This window comes from Lissotriton vulgaris, chromosome 4_1, assembly GCF_964263255.1.
Source record: "Lissotriton vulgaris chromosome 4_1, aLisVul1.2, whole genome shotgun sequence".
Taxonomy (NCBI): domain Eukaryota; kingdom Metazoa; phylum Chordata; class Amphibia; order Caudata; family Salamandridae; genus Lissotriton; species Lissotriton vulgaris.
The window spans coordinates 527,152,342-527,174,405 of NC_141691.1; the positions used below are offsets into that span (position 1 = coordinate 527,152,342).

Genomic DNA, 22,064 nt, shown 5'->3' on the forward strand with positions numbered 1-22,064 from the left:
ACTGTTAGCCCGATGTGCCTTTGCTAGGTCTCAATATATGTGCTTCAGTGGATTTTGAGAAATTAACGTTTAAATCAAGATATATATCTGTAACAGCGCTCCGGGCAGCTATCCGGTTAGCGAACCTTTCGCGTAACGGAACTTTGCGATGAGAAGCTGATTGGCCCTCCGGTGTCTGTCAACATTCTAAACAGTCCGGAGCGGCCGCCATCTTGTCTCTCGGTAGGATCGAGAGACAAGAGGAGGCCAAAACAAAGGGGGAAATTACCATAAGGGGGCATAGTAGATCCTCGTTGACCCCCTAGGTTTTATGTGGAGGTTTTAAAAGGGCCTAGGAGGGTCCAAAAAAAAAAATTTTTTTTTGCGTGGTAAGCGCCAAGTTCGCGAACCGGATAGCTTTCTGGGCAGCGAACTTTATGGATAAAAGAATGAAAGACTTTTCTAATACTGTATGTTAATTGTTTGTTGTTTTTCTTGTTTTTTTTTGTTTTCTTTATTTATTTATTTTTTTTATTATGATTGTGTTTCATACTTTATTAAATTTTCTAACATTTCATTGTCAGAAATGTCATAATTTATTATAGGGTGTAATTGTTTTTCATTTTGAAGCAAGTTGTCTACTGCTTCAACACATTGTAGAAGTTCGTGGTCTCTACTGTCATCCATAAAGTCATCAAGTTTGTCTTGGCTGCTCTCCTTCAGTTCAATCGAAAATGAAACTTGCTGCTCGCCTTCCATTTTGCCTGAAATTTGGATTAAAAAAATATATATTAGTAGAGATAGGGCACTGTTGGGATTAATTTTAGATAGGCAGTTTTTATCAGTGAATTTATCTTTTGGCAGTGTATAGTATGAGAGTGGAAATAGGACTAAAAAAAAGTGTATGTGATTTAACCAAGACACTACTACTACAGAGGGATAGTGTATATGTAGCAGAAAAAGTCTACTATATTAAGTCATAGTGCACAATATATTAAATTATAACTTACCTTCACAAAGAAGTTGAAGTTTTTTGAAGCTTTTGAAATAGGAGGTACAACAAGAAGTAGTAGTCAAAATGGCTGTGTTTCCTTCTCTCCCTTTATATATATACAGGTATATAACCAATCAAATGTCAGGTAATAAAAGTAGAAAATGAAAGTAACATTTTCATTGGTTGTCAATTCCAACAATTCAGATGTGTTTTGTGAAGTAATTTACCTCACGGTACTTGGAGAGGTCTACAGGCTAAATGGCTAAATGGAATTTCAATGAAATTTGTGAGAATGGAAGGGATTGTTATGTAGTATGAGCTAATCTATATTTGGTGAGAGTGTTTCTAGTCGTTATTCTGTAAATTACTTTCCCGCCTTTTTTTAGGACCGCTTTCCGGGAAGCTGCCCGGTTAGCGAACCTTAAGCGTCACGGGAGTCCACCATTTTGTGTTTCGTTCGCATTAAGATACAAGATGGAGGGCAAATAATGTTTAGAATGGGTAGAAGGGGTCATGGTAGACTTATCTTGACCCCCTAGGTTTTCTGAGCGTGGCTGAGGAGGCTTATATGTGCGGAAAAAAATTTTTTTTTAAAAAAATTCCGCGAGGTTAGCTTTCGGTTAGCGAACCGGGTAGCGCTCCGGGGAGCGAATTTTGTGGAAAATTAGTGAAAAAAGTTAGAGAAAAATAATAATTGTGAGTGATCAGATGTAGGGTAGCTCTGAGAAGAGCTTTTGGGTTTATGGTACATTTAGGTACTTATAAGTAGGTACCAATGCACAGTCTTAAATTCAGAATGAAAATTCTGTTGCCCTCATCTGAGAAGTGAACTCCATCTCCTCTGTAGATATCTTGCATGTAGTAACGCAAGTTATTGTTGTACAGAGAGCCCATTCCATGGTCTCTCATGTAAGCTGAAACAGATTTGTTTACATGCTTCCTCGCTTTCTCAATTTGTGGACAAAATTGGTTGGACCACCTCCATTTCTGTCTTTGGCATATATTGGAATATACCAAGGCAGTTTGAGGAAAAAGTGCCATTAATTGCTCCAAGGTGTCCTTTAAAAGCATTTCCAGACCTACCCCTGTCAAAGTGCCCAAATCATTACCTCCACAGTGCACTATTAACAGGTCAGGTTTTGGCAAATGCATAAAGGTTTTCACCAATGGTATCAATTGGTGACATTTTAATCCTCTTTGGCCCAACCACTTAATTTCCACATCTTGTAAATTGAGGTTGTGTAAATTTCTGCTCTCAGCATACCTTTGAGCCCAGTGGATGTAACTATGTCCAACAATCCAGACGTTAAACATGGTGGAAGAAGGTTGTTCTGCAGTCAGATGAAGTGTGGTAATGAAAGGGCAGTTGAAACAGTAGGAGTTTCTAAAGAAAAAAAACTGTGGATTTACAATGCTAATGATTCATTAGCAGTGATTGGTGCATTTCCATTTCTGAAAACAGAAAGTTAGGGTGCATGGATGTGTTCTTTGAAAGATGTAATTTGAATGGTCAAGGAAGAAACATTTAATGAAAGATTGCACTGGATACGCAGGTGCACTGAGAGTTCAGAGTTCAATTGAAACATTGTTGTGTGAATTTGCAAACATGAGAGGTCTTCCAGGAGGTGGTTGCTATGGAAACAAGGCAGACAGGGCAGAGGGGGGAAGGGTTTTGATTTGAAAAAAGTGAGGGAAGAGGTATGATTGGCTAATATGAGAGATATGTGAAAAGAATATCTGTATTTCTGTGCTTTCAATAGCTGCAGCCTTTGGAGTGCATCCTTTTTCTTCTGCTGAAGACAATTTGGTGTATTTCTGAGACTGTTTTCAAAACTCAAAAAATATTTGCTAAGGTGAGAAAAGATTTATTTAATTTAGATAGAGAATAGTATGATTTAAGGAGAAAATGATGAAGAAAGCTGTGTTTTTAAAATGTGGTTTTGTCTCTAGTGATATACTAATAGAATTAGTTTCAAAGAGAAATTATAATTGCATATTTGGTGTAACATTCTGGCATGCAGTTACACAAGATATTGTAATACATGGAGGCCATTTCATGGTCTGTTATGTAAGCTGAAACAGATATGTTGCTTTTAAAAACGATTTAAGAAATCAATTACATTTCTAGATATGTACTGCTAGAGCTTCATAGGTTGTTTTGGGCCATATTTATAAGGTATTTGAGTGTCTAAGATGTTGTGTTCGCCTTTTAAAATGTAAAGTGTTCCTCATGGGACAAGTGTCTTGTAAATACGCTCCCACTTGTGCTTGGCAAATTTAGATTTTGATTATGGGAGTTACCTAGCCATGTTAATAGTGTCCCAAAAATGGTGCTAGGGCATTCCAGAAAACACTTTCATGTGTCTCAAGGACATTTTTAGTCATTTCTTCATGAATGCAGGTATACAATTGATTTATATGCTGTGTTTAAAAACGAATTTTGAAATGAATTAAATTTCAGGATATGTACTGTTAGAGCTTCATAGGTTGTTTGGGGTCATATTTAGAAGGCATTTTAGTGTCTTTGAAGTTATTTTTCCCTTTTTAAATGGAAAGCGTTCCTCATGGGGCCCTGAGCAGTTCTTAGCCATGTTATTTAATAGGAAGTGGATAACATGGCTAAGAGCATTTGCTGGGAAATGCATGAATATCGCTGATTTTTCTGCTATATTCATGCATTGTGGCCGTTTTTTTTCACATTGCTTCATAGGTTGTTTGGGTTCATATTTAGAAGGCATTTTAGTGTCTTTGATGTTATTTTTCCCTTTTTAAATGGAAAGCGTTCCTCATGGGGCCCTGAGCAGTTCTTAGCCATGTTATTTAATAGGAAGTGGATCACATGGCTAAGAGCATTTGCTGGAAAATGCATGAATATCGCTGATTTTTCTGCTATATTCATGCATTGCGGCAGTTTTTTTTCACATTGCTTCATAGGTTGTTTGGGTTCATATTTAGAAGGCATTTTAGTGTCTTTGATGTTATTTTTCCCTTTTTAAATGGAAAGCGTTCCTCATGGTGCCCTGAGCAGTTCTTAGCCATGTTATTTAATAGGAAGTGGATAACATGGCTAAGAGCATTTGTTGGAAAATGCATGAATATCGCTGATTTTTCTGCGTTATTCATGCATTGCAGGCCTTTTTTTATCACATTTGCAAGCACTTCTTAGCCATGTTATCCAATGGGAGGTGGATAACATGGCTAAGAGCATTTGCTTCAAAGGTTGTTTGGGGTTATATACCATTTTTGGGAAATTATTAACATGCCTATCTAACTCCCATAATCAAAATCTAAATTTGCCAACCGCAGGTGGGAGCGTATTTACAATAAATTTGCACCATGAAGAATGTAAAATAGCATACTAGATACTCAAATAACTTATAAATATGATCCAAAACATCTTATGAAGCACTAGTAGTGCATATTTCCAGAAATGTATTGGTTTTCATTTAATGATTTACTTCATTGGTAGGCCTTCACATGTTTTTTTACCTTGGTTTTTTTTCAGTGAAAATCTTATCTGCAACCATGTGTTGGCCTCACCTCAAATAAACAAAACAGGTGATGGACTGAATGTGGATCAATGACACACATTCACCCCAGTCCAAAGATCTGGGCCTAAACAAACCTTTAGATAGGCTACATCTTATCGTCATCCTGAATTAATGATTTAAAATATTAGGGAGTGATTTATGAGTGTTGTATGCCTGTTTTGTACCATTGAGTGTCATTTTTGTGATGCAGTGCTGGTGGAAAATATTTGCTATGTTAAATAATTAGTACAGCATTAAGTTTTAGATGACTGTTATTTATTTACTGTTTGGTAATAGTGGTTAATAACATTTTATATTATATTTTTTCACAGATTCAACTGCAGATTCTTTCATAGTTTGGAAAATGCCTTCCAGAAGTCGAATACGAAAGGCTAGAAAACGTCAAAGACAGCAGGATGATGTTTTATTGCAGCAGTCCTCTTCCCCAAATACTTGTCAAAACACCAAGAAAGGTCCGGGTAAGAGCACGAAATCATTCTTAAGAAATATTTGTAGTAAAAAAAATTTTGCTCAAAAAAATGTGTCTCTTAACAAAAAGAGAAGTAATTTAAATGGAAAGGAGAGACCCATCACAAATGTTACTGGTAGAGGAAGAGATAACTCTGTGCATGATAGTAGAAGGAAACAACAGTTTAGGGACATTCGACAACGAATGTTCCGTAATAGGATATTAGTTAATTTATTGAAAAATATTAAAAAGAAAGGCCAACAGAAAGCGGCATTTTATAGGAAGAAGAAAAATGTAGAGAAAATTATTGATCATGCTTTTGAAATCAAGCGAAAGTTGTTTATTTTGGTAATCAATAGAATTAGGAAACTAAGCAAGGTAATTTCTGATTTCAAAACAAAAAGTAGATGGAAGAGAGTAGTAAATCGTACTAACTTTTGTGAAGTTTTTTCTGGAGAATGGATGCATAGTTCAAGTTCTGAGGCATTTTTTAATGAGGAGACTTATTTTCAGGATAATGATTTGGTGCATGCAGTTGACATCAGTGGTCGAGCTTATGAAGTGAAGGATGGTTGTCCAGTTGAAAAAGAACAACTTGTGACAACAGAGACAGAAGAGGCGCTAAGTGATGAGGTTTTAGGAAGACGTCCTAAGGGTCCTGTGTACATTTGGAAGTGTAGTTCTATTTGCAGTGTGCGACAGGTTTCCATCAATTTGCTATGTGATTTTATACGGACATTTAATAAGAAAAGTTTGAAGCAGAAAATGAAGTTGTTGCAAGATTTAGATCCTTGCAGAGTGAGACAAATGACAGGTTTGCGTGGTCATTCACTGGCTTGTCTTTCCAGGAGAGTATGCCAGAGTGTTTTTCATCATTTCAGGATGCTAGCAGTGCATCATAATAAAGTGAGAAAATTAGTGAGAATGTTGTATTATGCTAAGAGTCCAGCAATTATGCTTAAACAGTTATGTGCTGCTCTTTTGCATGGTTCTGAAATAGATGTGAAGAATCTTTGTGAAGAAATTGAGTTTTGTTACTTTGGTAGTAAAGATGAGAATGTTCAAATTGACCCTGAAGTAGAGGGTAATGTGGAAGATAATGTACAGGTTTCCAGTACAGATAATTTTCAGAAGGAAATTGCCACGTTTCAGATGAAATCAAGTGAGAGGCCTAATTTCACTTGTGTATGTTGTCGACGCACTTATTATAAGAATCAGACTAAGGTAGTGGATTTATATGCAAAAAGTGAAAGGGAAAATAATAGTGAATGGAAGGATTTAGCCACATACTTGATGGTAGAAAATTATTTTGATTTGGGATCGGATCAACGTGTGTGTACTTATTGTTGTAATAAATTAAACCAAAACCAGATGCCTGCTAGGGCAGTTCATAATAATCTGGAATTGGTTGAGATTCCTTCTGAATTGAAGGATTTAAATACTTATGAATCTATTTTGATTCAAAGTATCCATCCCTTTCAGGCTATTGTAAGAATGGAGCCAAAGACAGGGAAATTGCCTCCAGCAGATTTACAGAGAGGATTAAAGGGAAGAGTTGTTTATTTGCCTCTAGATTTGAACAAAAACATTAACACAATTGGAATAGAAAAAGTGGAAGAGGAACCTCTGGTTATCTTGGTTAATGGGGTTCCGACAAAGAATAAGAAAATATGGCAAGATTTAGTGGATGTTAGGAAAGTCAAAAAGGCAACAGTGTATTTGAAGAAAAATAATAAGTACTATAAGAATGTATATGTTGCAGAAGAGGAAGTAAGTGATGAAGAGGATAGCGATTTGTGTGCTGGCCAAATTGAGAAAGTAGAGGCCTCTAAAAGTGAAGAAATATATGAACATTATAGTGTTCATCCTTTGCATTCCAAGGAAGTGATGGGGAATGCTATTGAGTTGTTTCAAATGAAACAAGCCAAAGGGAGTCCCATTAGTGTTTGGGAGGAAAGTTTGGAAGCTCGGTGTTTCCCACAGCTATTTCCCACAGGTCAAGGAGGAAGATATGATGAGCGACCTCGTGAAATTCCTGCGTCTGAATACCGGACTTTACGATTGTATGCAGAAGATCCTAGGTTTCGGCAATGCATTCCCTATTTGTTTCATCTCCTGTTTGAAAGCGATCTGTCTGGACTGTCATATGCAGTGAACCACATCTTAAAAAGTGGTATACAGATGCGAAACATCTCGGCAAGTGACTTTATGCATAAAGTCAATGTCCAAGACAGTATTTTGGATTCTCACTTAATTAATCTCATGGCGTGTCAGCGTGGTACTAATGAGTACTGGTACCGTCGTCATGGTGACTTAAAATGTATGCTGAGGAACTTAGGAACTCCGACATGGTTCCTCACTCTGAGCTGTGCCGAGTATGGCTGGGATGACTTACTTGAATTTCTACGAGAGGCAAATGGAAATATTGAAAACATTGAATTCAAGACACCTGGAGAACTGTGTTCTTTGGATCCTGTGAATGTATGCAGGTACTTCAATCATAGATTTGAAGCTATGATGTCTTTCATCACAAATAAAAAGAATCCACCTCTTGGAGAGGTGTTGGATTTCTTCTGGAGAAAGGAGTACCAAGCAAGAGGTGCCCCTCATATACATATGTTGCTGTGGATCAAGGATGCACCTAAATTTGGAACAGATCCGGATGACTTAGTGATGAATTTCATCGAACAGTATTCTACGTGTGCTGTTCCAAACGCAACGGAGAAGAAAAGTCTAAGAGAACAAGTTCTACGTTTCCAAAGCCATCGTTGTGGAAAGTACTGTCGTCGTAAATTCAGAAACAAGGACAAGTTCTACACCAAATGTCGTTTCAACTTTCCACGACCGGTGATTTCTAAAGGAAGAGTGAACAGTTTGATGTCTTCGCTGCGACATAATGTGACGAGGAAATCACCCAAGAATACATACAATTTGAAAAGGAACGAAGAGTCCAAGTACATCAATGACTACAACCCAGTGATTTTGTCCATGTGGAATGCCAACATGGATATACAGTTTGTGGCTGACAACTGTATGGCTGTGGCTCGGTATGTGACATCTTACATCACCAAAAAAGAAAAGACCGAACTGAAGGATATGTGGGAGGACATTTCCCATGAAAAGAGCCTCAGCAAGAAGTTGTACAGTTTCAGTCTGAAGATGTTGTCGCATCGAGAAATCGGAGCTTACGAATGTTCTGATCGATTGTCTTCAGCAAGTCTCTATGCCAAATCCAGGAGTCTCGTTTGGGCGAGTCTTGGTCTTGCTGCAACGCGAAATCGAGTTCTAAAACCTGTTCGGGAAATTGAGTATTTGGCAGAAAAGGAACCAAACAGTACCGACATTTTGAAGACCAACATGTTGGATACATATTATCCAAATCGAAGCAGTCACCTTGAGAATATTTGTCTATATGAGGTTCTCCAAAATTATATATTCAAGAGGAACATCAAAGAAGATATTGAGAAAGGAGTGTATGCTGTAATTGGAAGTGAGGGATGCCTGGTCAAGCAAAGAAAATGCCAATTAGTAAACCATCGAAAATTAAGTGGCGAATCTCCAGAAAAAAAGGAGTTTTTCTATTTAGCACTTTTGCAACTTTTCAAGCCTTGGCGTGCAGAAGAGGAACTGCTTGGAGATTTCCTCTGTTACGAAGACTCTTTCAATGCAGCCAAGGAGTCCATAGAATGTCCTGCTTTTTCTAAATATCAAGAAATGCTAACTTTGGAAATTGAGCAGGAAGCAACGATTGCAGCCGAGATTGCCAGAGACAGTTCTCAGGACAGTCAGAGTTCTGTTTCATTGAGTCAAGATCCACTTGGAGGACCTATTATCGAAAATGAAGCTGCCACTGCTATGAATGAAGTAGAAAGAGCCATGGCACATGCTCAGGAGGATTCAGTTAACTTACAAGACTTGGAAAAACAACTCAACGTTGAGCAGAGGAAAATATATGATGAAGTTACCAAGGAAATTGAGCACGGATTAAGTCATGAGAAGAAAGAGTGCTCGTGTACGTCGTTGAAGCCTGTCCGACTGTACGTGAGTGGAGAAGCGGGAACTGGAAAAAGTTTCCTCATTAAAGCAATCTCTTGTTATTTGCAGGAAAGGACTGAGTCATCGCTGTCTTGTGTTGTCACCGCTCCTACTGGACTGGCAGCACATAATATTAAAGGTATTACTTTGCATCGTCTATTGATGCTGCCGGTGGAGCATGACAACAAATTACAATACAACAAGTTATCTGGAGATGCTTGCTGTGAAGTTTCAAGAGTTTTGAGGAAAATGAAACTACTTATCATTGACGAAGTAAGCATGGTTTCCAATGTCATGCTTGCCTTTGTGCATTTGAGAATGCAAGAAGTACTTAAAACTGAATATGATGTCTTATTTGGTGGGAAACACATTATTGTTTTCGGAGATCTTCTACAGCTGACACCAGTAAAAGGTCAACCTGTGTTCAAAATACTCACGCATGAAGATACCAGGAAGTGCCTAGGGAGCATTGGCAACGTCAATATATGGTTAAACTTCAATTATGCAGAACTGCATCAAAATATGCGTCAGGCAAAGGATGAAGATTACAAGAATATTCTACAAGATATTAGAATTGGAAAAGTGACCGAGCATGGGAAAGAAGCTTTAAATGCACGGTTACTGTCAAATTTGTATCCCAAACAAGATATTGTGCCTGAGAATATTTTTCAGAAAATTACTGAGAAGAAATCCGGGATATGTCTCATGCCAACTCTTGCAGAATGTGCCATCTTCAACAACAAAATGTTGAATTTAGAAAAGCAAGAGATTGTGAAACTTGAAGCTATCGACAAATTAGAGCATATGGGATCAACAATTATTTTGTCAGACAATTTGAAATCAAAATTGGATTCATTAGAGAAGACTATATCTAAAACAGCGGGTTTTGAAAAGACTTTGAATGTGTGTTTAAATTGCCGAATTATTTTGAGAAGGAATTTACATGTAGAAAGAGGTCTGGTAAATGGATCAATGGGTAATGTTGTTGATTTTGAGAAATACAGAAATAGAGATGGAATAGAATTTTTAAAAATTAAATTTGATGGCATTGAGGAAGTACAGCAAATTGGTCGTTGTTCTGCTAGGTTTTTGCTTGTTAAAGATTTATATGTTCGCCGTAAACAGTTTCCTGTTTGCTTGGCATATGCGGTGACAATCCATAAATCGCAAGGTTTAAGTGTAGACTGTGCATTGGTGAATATTGGCAGTTCTGTGTTCAAGGAGGGTATGGCATATGTGGCATTGTCACGAGTTAGAACTTTATCGGGATTGTACTTGATTGACTGTGATGTCACAAACATTTGTGCGGATCTAGATTGTGTTAAGGAATACAATAGGTTAAGAAGAGAGTATGCGCCACATTTGCCTCAATATCCTTTGTTTGAGAAACGTGTGGTAGGCCGCAAACGTAGAAATAGCAGTAATAGTAGGGAGGTTGTTGCAAAAAGACTAAAAGTCAATGAACCGAAAATTGTTAGCAGAAAGAAAGTGGATTCTGTTGAAGATGTTGTCGGTTTTCAATTTGAAAACAGTTCTGGTGTCAACTGCTATGCAAATGTAGTGGTTAATGTTCTCTTTTCACTAGAGAGTTTAAAAGAACAGATTCTGTTGAATTCTGAACAAATTTTATGCTGTTTGTTGAATTCTGTTTTCGAGAAATGTAGCAGTGATCGAACAAAAGTAGAAAGTGTGTCTGAAGTTCGTTATCTGTTAGATGAATGTTCAGGTCAAACAGACTTCTCTGAAAATAATCAGCAAGATTGTCAGGAGTTTTTAATGTATATGCTTGATATATTGCAAGTTGAGGGTGTAGATGTAGATCACCTGTTTGGGCTTTCTTATCAATGGCAGCATGACTGCGAGAACTGTATGGTATCAAGTACTACTAGTGTAGACTCAGAAAGATTTATATATTTAACTTTGCCAGACAGTAAATCAGTCTCCTTTAATAAGCTAGTAAATGCAGCGGATCACAACATGGAGTGTAGCCAATGTAAATGTGATATGATGTCAACATTATTTATACGTAGATATGGCCAGTATGTCATTTTAATGATGCAACGATGTAGGCCTGATGGAACAAAATTGTCAACTTTAATAAAAAATTTTGTGGCTTCTCAGCTGTCAATATCAGGGAGGACTTTTGTTACTGTAGCAATTATCTATCACGATGGTCCATCAACAACATCAGGACATTATACAGCTTACTTAAAGTCTGGAAACGGCTGGTCATTCTGTAATGATTCTGTTGTAACGTTCAAAAAAAAATTGCCGTTTGACCTTAAAAATTCTTACCTGGTGTTTTTAAAACCAAAATTTTAAGTAGAGGGAATGTAAGTCTGCAATGCTGTCTCGATTAAAAATTCAACTATATAAACCTAATGCAAGTAAGTCTGCTTCATAGTAAGCAGTATCAGTGTCATAGGAAAAGGAGAACATGACTGACAAAGAAGAGTAAGATATTAGTAGTCCAGGATTGTGAAAATAATCTCAAATATTTTATTTTTGAAAGTTGCGAAAATAGAAAATGTCGGGATTTGATTGGAAGAATTACAAGATTTGCGAATCGCGGCAACATGATTTGGCCTAGTGGAAACATGTGATATAATGAGAGAAGTTTTTTTTCTATGTAACATATTTCACGTATCGATGGAGGTTTTCTTTCAGAAAGTGGCGGGCTGAAAATATTTAAAGCACAACAGAGTGGATGCTGTTTATAGGAGATCCTTCGACGTCATTGAAAGTAAGTTAATTTTAAGAAGTTTTGAAATCAGATTTCTTAGGTTGTATGGGTTTTTTAAACACAGTCATTTTGATTGTGTTTTTTTTTCCCCGCTGTTACATGATGAATACCTTCAAGTCACTGATTTAAGTGAAATTTGATACATTCTGAGAACAGCAAAAATAAACCATTTAACATGTATAATTAATGTTATGCTTTTTGTCCTTATGATATACATTTAGAAATGTGTGGTACATATGGGTAAGGTGAGTTCTGTAAATATCAATTTTAATGCTTAGAGTGCTGTACTTCTGGGTAGTGTTTTTTTTTTATAAAAAAAAGAGGCCTCACCTCAAAGAAAGCTCTTGAAAGCACACATCTTATTTGCATCCTAAAACAATCATTTACAATGTTAGACACAATTTTATTATGACTTTACATCTTTTTTGCGCTGCTATTGCATCACTATTGTGAGACATTAGCAGTGCAAGAAAAACATCATGTTTCAAAATAGGCCTCAGTTCAGCAATATCAAGATACAGTTTCTTTCGAATATATATCTTTAGGATTGTGTAGGGAACGTAGAGAAGCAGAGACTTCTGTAAATGTCAAAGTTGTTGAAAAACTGTTTGTTTTTGAACCTTTTCCCTTGTCTTTTCTAATTTTTAAATACATGTTTTAATATTTTTTGAAATGTTTGTTCTTTGTTTTACAGATTGAAAGTATGAAAAAATATTTAAAAAAGGTAACAAGAATTATAAGGTAAATGTTTTCCACTCTTTTTACCCGCAATGCACTGCTGATGATGTCATTGACAGTATCTCTCATTTACTCTCTCTAGCTGTCTTTCTTTTTACATTATTCTCTGTTTACTTCCCTTATACTAACTCTTCTTTTTTTTTAAAAAAATATTTTTTTTAGTTCGCTTAAAGTTCGCGAACCGGTCAGCGAACTTGAAGCGAACCAAAAGAAATAGAGCTTGCCAGAGTGATAAACATTCTAGCAATTTTGTTTGAAAGGGGAGGTAGTTCTGAAAAGAACTGTTTTTTTTTGTTTTTGTTGTTTTATGTTTTTTTTGTAATTTTTTGAACATTTTTTGATTTTTTTGTATTTTTAGAACTGTTTTATGTTTTTTTTGTGTTTTTTAAGGAGGGGAGACAACAAAAAACAGGCTTTCAAAACGGCTCAACTGGAGCAAAAAAAAAGAAAATTACTTTTTGGGTGCATTAGGGCACTTATGATTTTCATATGCAATGTTCATGAGGTTGACACTCATGTTGCCATATGACAGCATAGCACCACAGTAAATACAAGACAACTTCATGTGCTGGAAGTTAGGTTGGATGTTTGGCACAGTCTCTTGTGCCTCTCTTCCCGTCAAAGACAATGTGGATGTAGATCTTGCCACAGGAGTTGCCGTCGGATTGTCTTCAAGATCCCTCAACTCAGCCCGGCTGTAGTTCAAGGGATGCCACCTGCTCATGTGACGGTGCATTGTATAGTTCCCCATACTGTACTTCTTTTCTGTGCCTCTCGACAATCTGTAGTCACAGATGAGGCAGGTGGCATATTTTGCATTCACTTTCTTGGTTCCAGGAGGGATGGTGAAAAACTGCCAGATGAAACTGGTTTTTCGTTTAGAAACCCGGGGCAACTCATCAACAAATTGTTGTCCCTCTCTCTCCTCTTCTTCTTCTTCCTCATCTTCCTCCTCTCTGTTAGTCATAATTTGACTGGGTGGTCCTCTCTTCTTATGGGGAGGTGGAGGTGGTGGTGGGGGTGCACCAGCTGCAGCAACAATGGAAGCCATTGTGGATCTTCAGATAAATGGTCTTTCTCTCACCAAGATGAAAGTCAGAGTGAGGAAATAAGGAGGGGTTTACTTGATTTGGGGAAAACAAAAGTTCTGAGCCAATGAAAAGTGTTATTTTTAGGTCACATGACCTAGTCATACATCATTTGGAAACCAAAAGTGAAATGAACCAATGAGAAGTTTGATAAACAAGTCACATGACCTGTTCCGCTTACGTTACGCGGCGCGCGCCGCGTCCCAGATCGCTTCCGGTTCGCGGTCCGGAGCACTTCCGGGAGCGCTAACGCGGCGCGTCATTAGACGCATTACGCGATAACGTGATACGTCGCGCTTCCGCGGCGCGTCACTGTTCCGCTAACGTAACGTTGACCGGTTCGCGGACTAGATCGCGGCATCAAGATGAGCTAACGGAAAGCTTCCCGGTTCGCGAACTAGAAGCGAAGAAAAAAAATATTAAAAAAAAAATTATCAATAAACATCTAAATATATTTTGGGATTTAAAGAATAATACATTTTACAGCTACAGATGTTAGCTTTTAAAAAACCAATGAAATTCACTGAAAAAACCATAGGTTATAGACCATATATAGTTAGAAATTTGCATTTAAAAAACCATTGAAATTCAATGAAAAAACCATAGGTTATAGACCATATATAGTTAGGAATTCGCATTTACAAAACCTTATTTTACTCGCATAAAACCATTGAAATTCCATATATAGTTAGTTGCGCTAACTATATATCGCGCACCCGCAATCCACTGCTGATGATGTCACATATTACATCATTCATGACATGGTCAGTGACATCACTGATGACATCACTGATGACATCTCAAATGACATCACTGATGACAACATCCAGTGACTGTATGTTTCTGTGAAGTTAAAATATGTCTTACATATTGAAGAATGAGTGGATGTATAAGTGTCTGGATGAAGGATTTAGTAGGTGCATGACTGACTGTATGAGTGAGTGATTAAATGTGTCTCACTGAGTGCATGGGTTAGTGACTAAACTGTCTTAATTTGTGCATCATTATGTCTGTTGTTCTGTAAACTGTTGCATGTGTTGATAAGTAGCTATATGAGTAACTATATGGGTTATTGATTGGTTACCTTAGTATTTGTATGGGAGACTGAGTGTGTGTGTGGGTGGCTGGGAGGTGTATGACTCTGTGCATAGATGTGTGAGCAGTTGATTCACTAGAGGTATGGTTTCAAAAGTGCATGTGGTAACAGCTGTATGGGCGGTTGACTGTGTGCATGAGTGTATTGGTGAGTGAATGGATATCTCAGTGCTACATGTCAAAGTAAGTACATATGTAAAACACAGTACATGTGAGAGTTGACATATATAAATAACTGTGCATAAGAGCCAGTGAATGTGTGAGTGGCTGTATGGATCATTGTGAACTTGTATCAGGGATTGTATAAGAGAGTAAATATGTGTTAGTATATGTTTGAATAAGTAAAGTTTGTATAACTGTATAGTTGAGGAAATGGAGGTGTGATTGATTCTTTGCATGACTGACTAGGTGTGTGAGTAACTCCATGGATGAGTGACAGTCTGTGAGTGTCTGTTTACACTGATTGTATCTAAGGTTATATTAGAGTCTGAAGAGGTTCATCGTATTATCACATGAATGATATCATCAGTGATGTGATCAGTAATGTCAAATGAGATGTCATCAGTGATGTCATCAGTGATGTCATTTGAGATGTCATCAGTGATGTCATCAGTGATGTCACTGACCATGTCATGAATGATGTAATATGTGACATCATCAGCAGTGGATTGCGGGTGCGCGATATATAGTTAGCGCAACTAACTATATATGGAATTTCAATGGTTTTATGCGAGTAAAATAAGGTTTTGTAAATGCGAATTCCTAACTATATATGGTCTATAACCTATGGTTTTTTCATTGAATATATATATATATATATATATATATATATATATATATATATATACATATATATATTGAGGTTACATCTTGCAGTATTCCCTCCTATGTATTAACCACATGTGCCAAAGTAGTGCCTCAATGTATCTACACTTCGATTATCATTATATATATATTCACTGAAAAAACCATAGGTTTCACACCAGTTATAGTTAGCTGGAAATTTTACTGACATAAAACCAATGAAATTCCACGTTATAGTTAATTGGACTCACTATAACTTGCTGATGACATCACATATTACATCACTCATGACATGGTCAGTTACATCACTCATGACATCACTGATGACACCATCCAGTTAATGTGTGTTTTTCTGAAAAATAAATATGTTTTACATATGTATATGTAAAAGTTGATTGAAGAATAAATGTTTAAATAAGTGTCTAAATGGATTTTTTTTTTTAATTGATCGGTTAACTGGCTTATTAAGTGTATCTTAGTGAATACATATATTAGCACGTAATGTTTAAAAATGTAAGTATATGTATCAGTGTTTCACTTTGTGTATAAGTGGCTGTATGGGTTGGTGAGTTGCTACATGTGTGTGTATATGTGTTATATGTTTTTTTTAGTATCAGTATGAGTGTCTGTATGGTTTGGTGGGGGTGTTACTTAGCACATAGATGCATCAAAGACTGACTCACTGTATGTTTTTTGAAAACAGCATATGTGCAGGACTGTATGAGTAGATGAGTGTGTATATGTGTGTGTTAGTGATTGAATGCCTATCTCAGTAGTGTGTTTATCAGTAACAAGATATATTTTAATCTAGTATATGTGAGTATTGATGTATATAAGTCAGTATATGTGAAAGTGAGAGATTGCAAGAGTTCCTGTTTAAATAAGTATGTGTTTCTATAAGTGATTGTTTAAAAGAGTACATATGTGTAAGTTTCCTTAGAAGTAAGGTGGTAGTGTGTGTATATCTGTATATGCAAATAAATGGATGTTTATTAGTTTATTTGCATATGTGAGTATATGTGTGAGTAACTTTTTGATGACTGTCGGTGTGTAACAGGATGAATAGGTGTATCACTACATATGATGAGTGAGTATATGTATGAGTGACTATTTAAAACTGTTGGTGAATGTGTGAATGTGTACATAGATGGTGAAATTACTGAATTGGTTGTAACTGGTATTGGTATATCCACTTTTTTGAAAATGTTAGTTTCTATTTTTGAATATGTGTTTCAAGGGTTACTTTACAGTGAAAGGAGATCAGTCACTGTGTCACAAGGATGGTGTCATCAGTGATGTCATGAGTGATGTAACTGACCATGTCATGAGTGATGTAGTATGTGATGTCATCAGCAGTGCATTACACGCGCAAGTTATAGTGAGTCCAACTAACTATAACGTGGAATTTCATTGGTTTTATATCAGTAAATTTTCCAGCTAACTATAACTGGTGTGAAACCTATGGTTTTTTCAGTGAATTTCTTAGGTTTTTTAAATGCTAATTTCTAACTTTTTATAGGGCTTCATACCTATGTACTTTTTAGTGAATTTCTAAGCTTATTTTTTCACAAATGTCTATAGCTGAGAAAGGTATGTTTTTCTAAAAATGAACACTATAATGTATATTAAGATAATTTTTTTGTTTTAAAATAGTATTTTACTTTTTTTTTTATATTTGACTCTGGAGCGCTCCCGGTGCGCGTACCGGTGAACGCCCCGGTGCGCGTACCGTCAGCGCACCAACAAAAAAATAATTTAAAAAAATAATGGAGTGAGCATGAGGAATGGGGACAGAGAGAGTGGTGTTAAGAGAAAGAGAGCTAGAGGGAGGAACACAGAGGGACTGTGTAATAGATAGTAAGACAGAGAAAGTGTAAGAGGAAGTAACTGAGAAAAAGAAAATGAATAAAGGAGCAAAAGAAGAGAAGAAAGAGGAAGAAGACTAAAGCAGAGGTTCTGGGAAAATGTGAATGGATGATGAAAGTAAAAGGAAGGAGAGTTAAGTATGGGGAATGACAGATAGTGACGGAACCAAAGAAAAAAAACAGTAGTGACGGAGGGAAAAAAAATAGCAGTGAGTGTAAGTAAAGAGGAGTGAAAGAGGGTGGATATAAGTGAATAAGGGTAAGACATGGGGAGTGACAGAGAGAAAGAAGAGAGAGTAAAGGAAGGAGTGTCACAAAGGGACTAAGTGAACCAGTAAAAAAGGTAAGTGAAGGAGTGTGGATAAGCAGAGGTACTGAAAGAAGTTGAATGTGGTAGGAAGTAAACATGGAGGATAAGAATAAGTGAGGGAAGCAAAGTAAGGAAACAGGGGTGAGGTAGGGTGAGAGAAAAGTAGTGAAAATAAAACAAAAGGTGATAACAAACTACATTTTGTAAACACACTTACCATATAATTAATGAAAACTTGTATCTGTGAAAGACAAAAGAAAAAACACGTTATAATTACTTTAAAATATATATTAAAATAGAAGAAACAGTTCAAGAGGTTTAAAAATCTAAAAAAGTTTACTAAGAAATGAAGCAATAGTGACGGATACAAAAACAGAAATAAAGTAATGTAGAAAGAGAAAAAAGAAGGAAAAAGAAATAGAAAGAGAACAAATTACTAAAGGTAAGTAAGATACTAAAAGAATGTGAGATACCAAAACAAAATCAGGAAAGATAAGAAAGTAAAAGGAAAATGAGTGAAAAGGAGAGGAGTCTGAATGATGAACTATTAATAAAAAAGAGGAATAGAAGATGACTAAGAGTGAGTGAAGGGGAGTCACAGAGTGAAGGGATGAAGGGAATGATGTTAATATAGAACAATGGATAAAATAGGAGTGAGAGAGTAAGTACACAGAAAAACAAAGGGAAGAACTAAGTGAACTACAGTGCAATGAGTGTGAAAGAAAAAAAAAGGAGAAAAAGAAAGAGAGGGTAAGAAAACTAAAGCAGTGGTACTGAGAGAATGTGAAAAAGATAAAAAGTGGTGGAAGGAAGAGAGGAAATGCAGACAGTTCAAATTAGATTGAGAAGTTGTGAATGAAGTACAGTAAAGGAACAACAATGAAATAAAGTTAAAAAAAGAGAATGTAAATGAGTAAAGAGAGGTAAATAAGGGTGAAAAAGGAAAATGAGTGTGAGACAATGTGAACACAATATAAATTACACAATGCAAACTACACAATAACTTCTACAATATATTACATTATTTATTTTTGCTGTTCTCAGAATATATTGAATTTCACTTAAATTAGTGAGTTCAAAGTCTTCATCATATAACAGCGGAAAAAAAAAACATAATCTAAAAGATTGTGTTTAAAAAAAAACATTCAAACATACATCTCATATATGTACACTAATCTTTGATTCACTTACTTTTCCGTGAGGCCAAATAGAAGATAGTGAAGGTCCTTTTGGTGGAAAAAAAGTCTGCTGTGCTCTATAACTTCCATTTCATCGACTTACTATGAAAAAAGATCTAAGAACATCATACCTTACACTTTCCTCACGGCCAATTTGTGTCAGATATATCAGTATTTTTTACTTCGAGATCCACTTAAAGTATCTACATGAGATAAATAATTTAAAACATTAGATTAACTAACTAACTAACTAACTAACTTTTAGTATCTATTCCCGTCTTCAAAGGCCAATTCCCTTTACTAAAACTTTAGTTTTAAAAACACTAGATAAGAATTTGTAGAGTCATAAGGCAAACGTTGTTTATAAGTTAAATGAGAATCATTGCAGTAACTCCATCCTTTTTCACATTTTAAGTAGCATGTATAATGTCCTGAGGTTGTCGAAGAACCGTCATGATAAATAATAGCTTCAGTTGTAAAGGTTCTTCCTGAAATTGATAACTGAGAAGCCACAACATTTTTGATAGAAGTTGTCAATTTAGTTCCATCAGGTCTACATCGTTGGAAAACTAAAATGATATACTGCCCATAACTTTGTATAAATAACGTGGACAGCATTGTACAGTTACATTGGGTACACACCATATTATGATCTGCTGCTTTAACTAGATTTTTAAATGACAGATTTACAGTCAGGTAAAGTCAAATATATAAATCTTTCAGTGTCTATTCTAGTAGTACTTGATGAACTACAATTGTGGCAGTCATGCTGCCATTGATAAGAAAGGCTGAAAATATTATCTACATCTACACCTTCATCTTCCAAAACACCAAACATATACATTACAAATTCCTGACAATCCTGCTGAATGTTCTGTGAAAATTTATCTTGACCAGAACACATATCTAAAATATTTCGAATTTCTGTTACACTTTCTATTTTTGCTCTATCACTGCTACATTTCTCAAACACAGAATTCAATAAACCACACAATCTTTCATCCCGATTTTCAACAATCTGTTCTTGTAAAGTTTTAAGAAAAAAAACAACATTAACCACTACATTAGCATAGCAGTTGACACCAGAACTATTTTCAAACTGAAATCCAACAACATTTTCTTCACAATTCTTTTTCTTCCTGTTTTCAATTACAGTTTTCTCTACTTTTTGTCTTTTTGCTACTACCTCACTGCAATTACTCTCATTTCTTCTTTTTCGGCCTACCATACTGTTACACTTGGTGCGGGTTGCGGCGCCGGAGATAATGGCAATAGGCGAGCTCTGGGTAACTTTGGTTTTATTGAGGCAAGTAATTGATCGGTACAGCTTTTTCGGTTAAGAAACTTCCTCGGAGATCGGCTTCTACTCCGTCGGCGGTGGACGACCTTCTCCTTCTTCCGGGTCCCTTCTGGTCTTCGGGTAGGGGTTTCTTCGGCCTCGGAGTCCGTCCCGCCGGTAGGAGTAGCTCTCCAGCGATCACCCAACCAGAGGAAAAGAAAAGAAAGAAAAGGGTCAGGGGTCTGCTTTCAAAAAAACAATAGGTGAAGGGGAAGGAAGTGAGGGGACTCCCGGTGCTCCAATTAACGCGTGGCAGGCTGTGAAATGTGCTTGAGTACCCCGTTAACACTACAAGTCCCGCGGGTTTGTACCTAGCGTACGTTGACCTCCGATCCAGCCCCTTAAGCGGTCACGTACCTGGAGAAGCCACGCACCTCCCCTGGGTGAGTGGCTGGGCGGCTCGTGGGAACGGTGGCCTCCTGGCTCTCCTCCGTCCTGGGCAGGCGCCGACTCTGCACGCTGTTCCTCTCCAGGGGTCCGACTCCCGCGTTGATCTCCCGTTGTTCGGATCTCGATGTTCCCGACGTCCTCTTCCCGTCTCTCCTCCAGAACTTCGCTCCTCCTACGTTCGATACCTTCCTCCTCCCGAATCACCGTCTTCTGCACTCTCTCTCCTTCCGTCCTCCAGGTGAACAAGCACACCTGTGTGTCGTCGGGTCCTCCTTTTGAGGGGTAGGGCAGGTTAGTCGGCTCCTCCCACTCGGCTTGTCCATCAGAGTTAAAGGGCCAGTCCAGGTCTTCCGGCTCCGTCCAGCTCGCTAACGGGTCCTGTGTTTGAGACAGAGAGAGGGGAGGGGTGGGAACAAGAGTTAGCTCGGACCTCCCCGGGGCCTTCCCCTTTGCACGAGATAGACCCTCACCGGGAGGCTCTGAGTCCTGCCTGCACGGTCCCTTTTTATACACCCCGTTACACATACGTTTTTCAAACAGAGGATATTGAGGCAAATGTGGAGCATATTCTCTTCTTAATCTATTGTATTCTTTAACACAATCTAGATCTGCACACATTTTTGTCTCATCACACTCAATCAAGTACAATCCTGATAAAGTTCTGACTCGGGATAATGCCACATATGCCATACCCTCTTTAAACACAGATCTTCCAATGTTCACTAAAGCATTATCTACACTTAAACCTTGAGATTTATGAATTGTTACTGCATATGCCAAACAAACAGGAAACTGTTTTCGGCGAACATATAAGTCTTTTACAAGCAAAAATCTAGCAGAACAACGACTGATTTGTTGTACTTGCTCAATGCCATCAAATTTTATTTTTAAAAATTCAATTCCATCTCTATTTCTATAATTCACAAAATCAACAACATAACCCATTGCTCCATTTACCAGACCCCTTTCAACATTTAAATTCCTTCTCAAAATGATACGACAATTTAAACACACATTCAGAGTCTTTTCAAAACCAGCTGTTTTAGAAATACTTTCCTCTAATGAATCCAATTTAGTTTTCAAATTTTCAGACAAAACAATTGTTGCACCCATATGCTCTATTTTATCTATTGCTTCTAGTTTCACAATCTCTTCATTTTCTAACTCTAACATTTTGTTGTTGATGATGGAACATTCTTGCAGAGTTGGCATCAAACATATCCCAGATTTCTTCTCAGTCATTTTTTTTAAAATATTCTCTGGAAGAATGTTTTCATTTGAATACAAATTTGAAATTAATCGAGCATGTAAAGCTTCTTTCCCAAGCTCGCTTACTTTTCCAATTCTTACATCTTGTAGAATATTTTTATAATCTTCATCATTTGCCTGTCGCATATTTTGAAGCAGTTCAGCATATTTAAAATTTAACCATATATTAACGTTTCCAATGCTTCCAAGGGACTTCCTGGTATCTTCATGCGTGAGCATTTTAAACACTGGTTGTCCT

The 22,064-nt window shown here is 36.9% G+C and overlaps 1 protein-coding gene across 1 annotated transcript in view; it reads left to right on the plus strand.

Moving 5' to 3' along the window:
* Window positions 1–22,064, plus strand: part of SLC25A14 (solute carrier family 25 member 14) — a 329,441-nt gene that overhangs the window by 217,106 nt on the left and 90,271 nt on the right. The gene's annotated exons all lie outside the window — the stretch shown is intronic.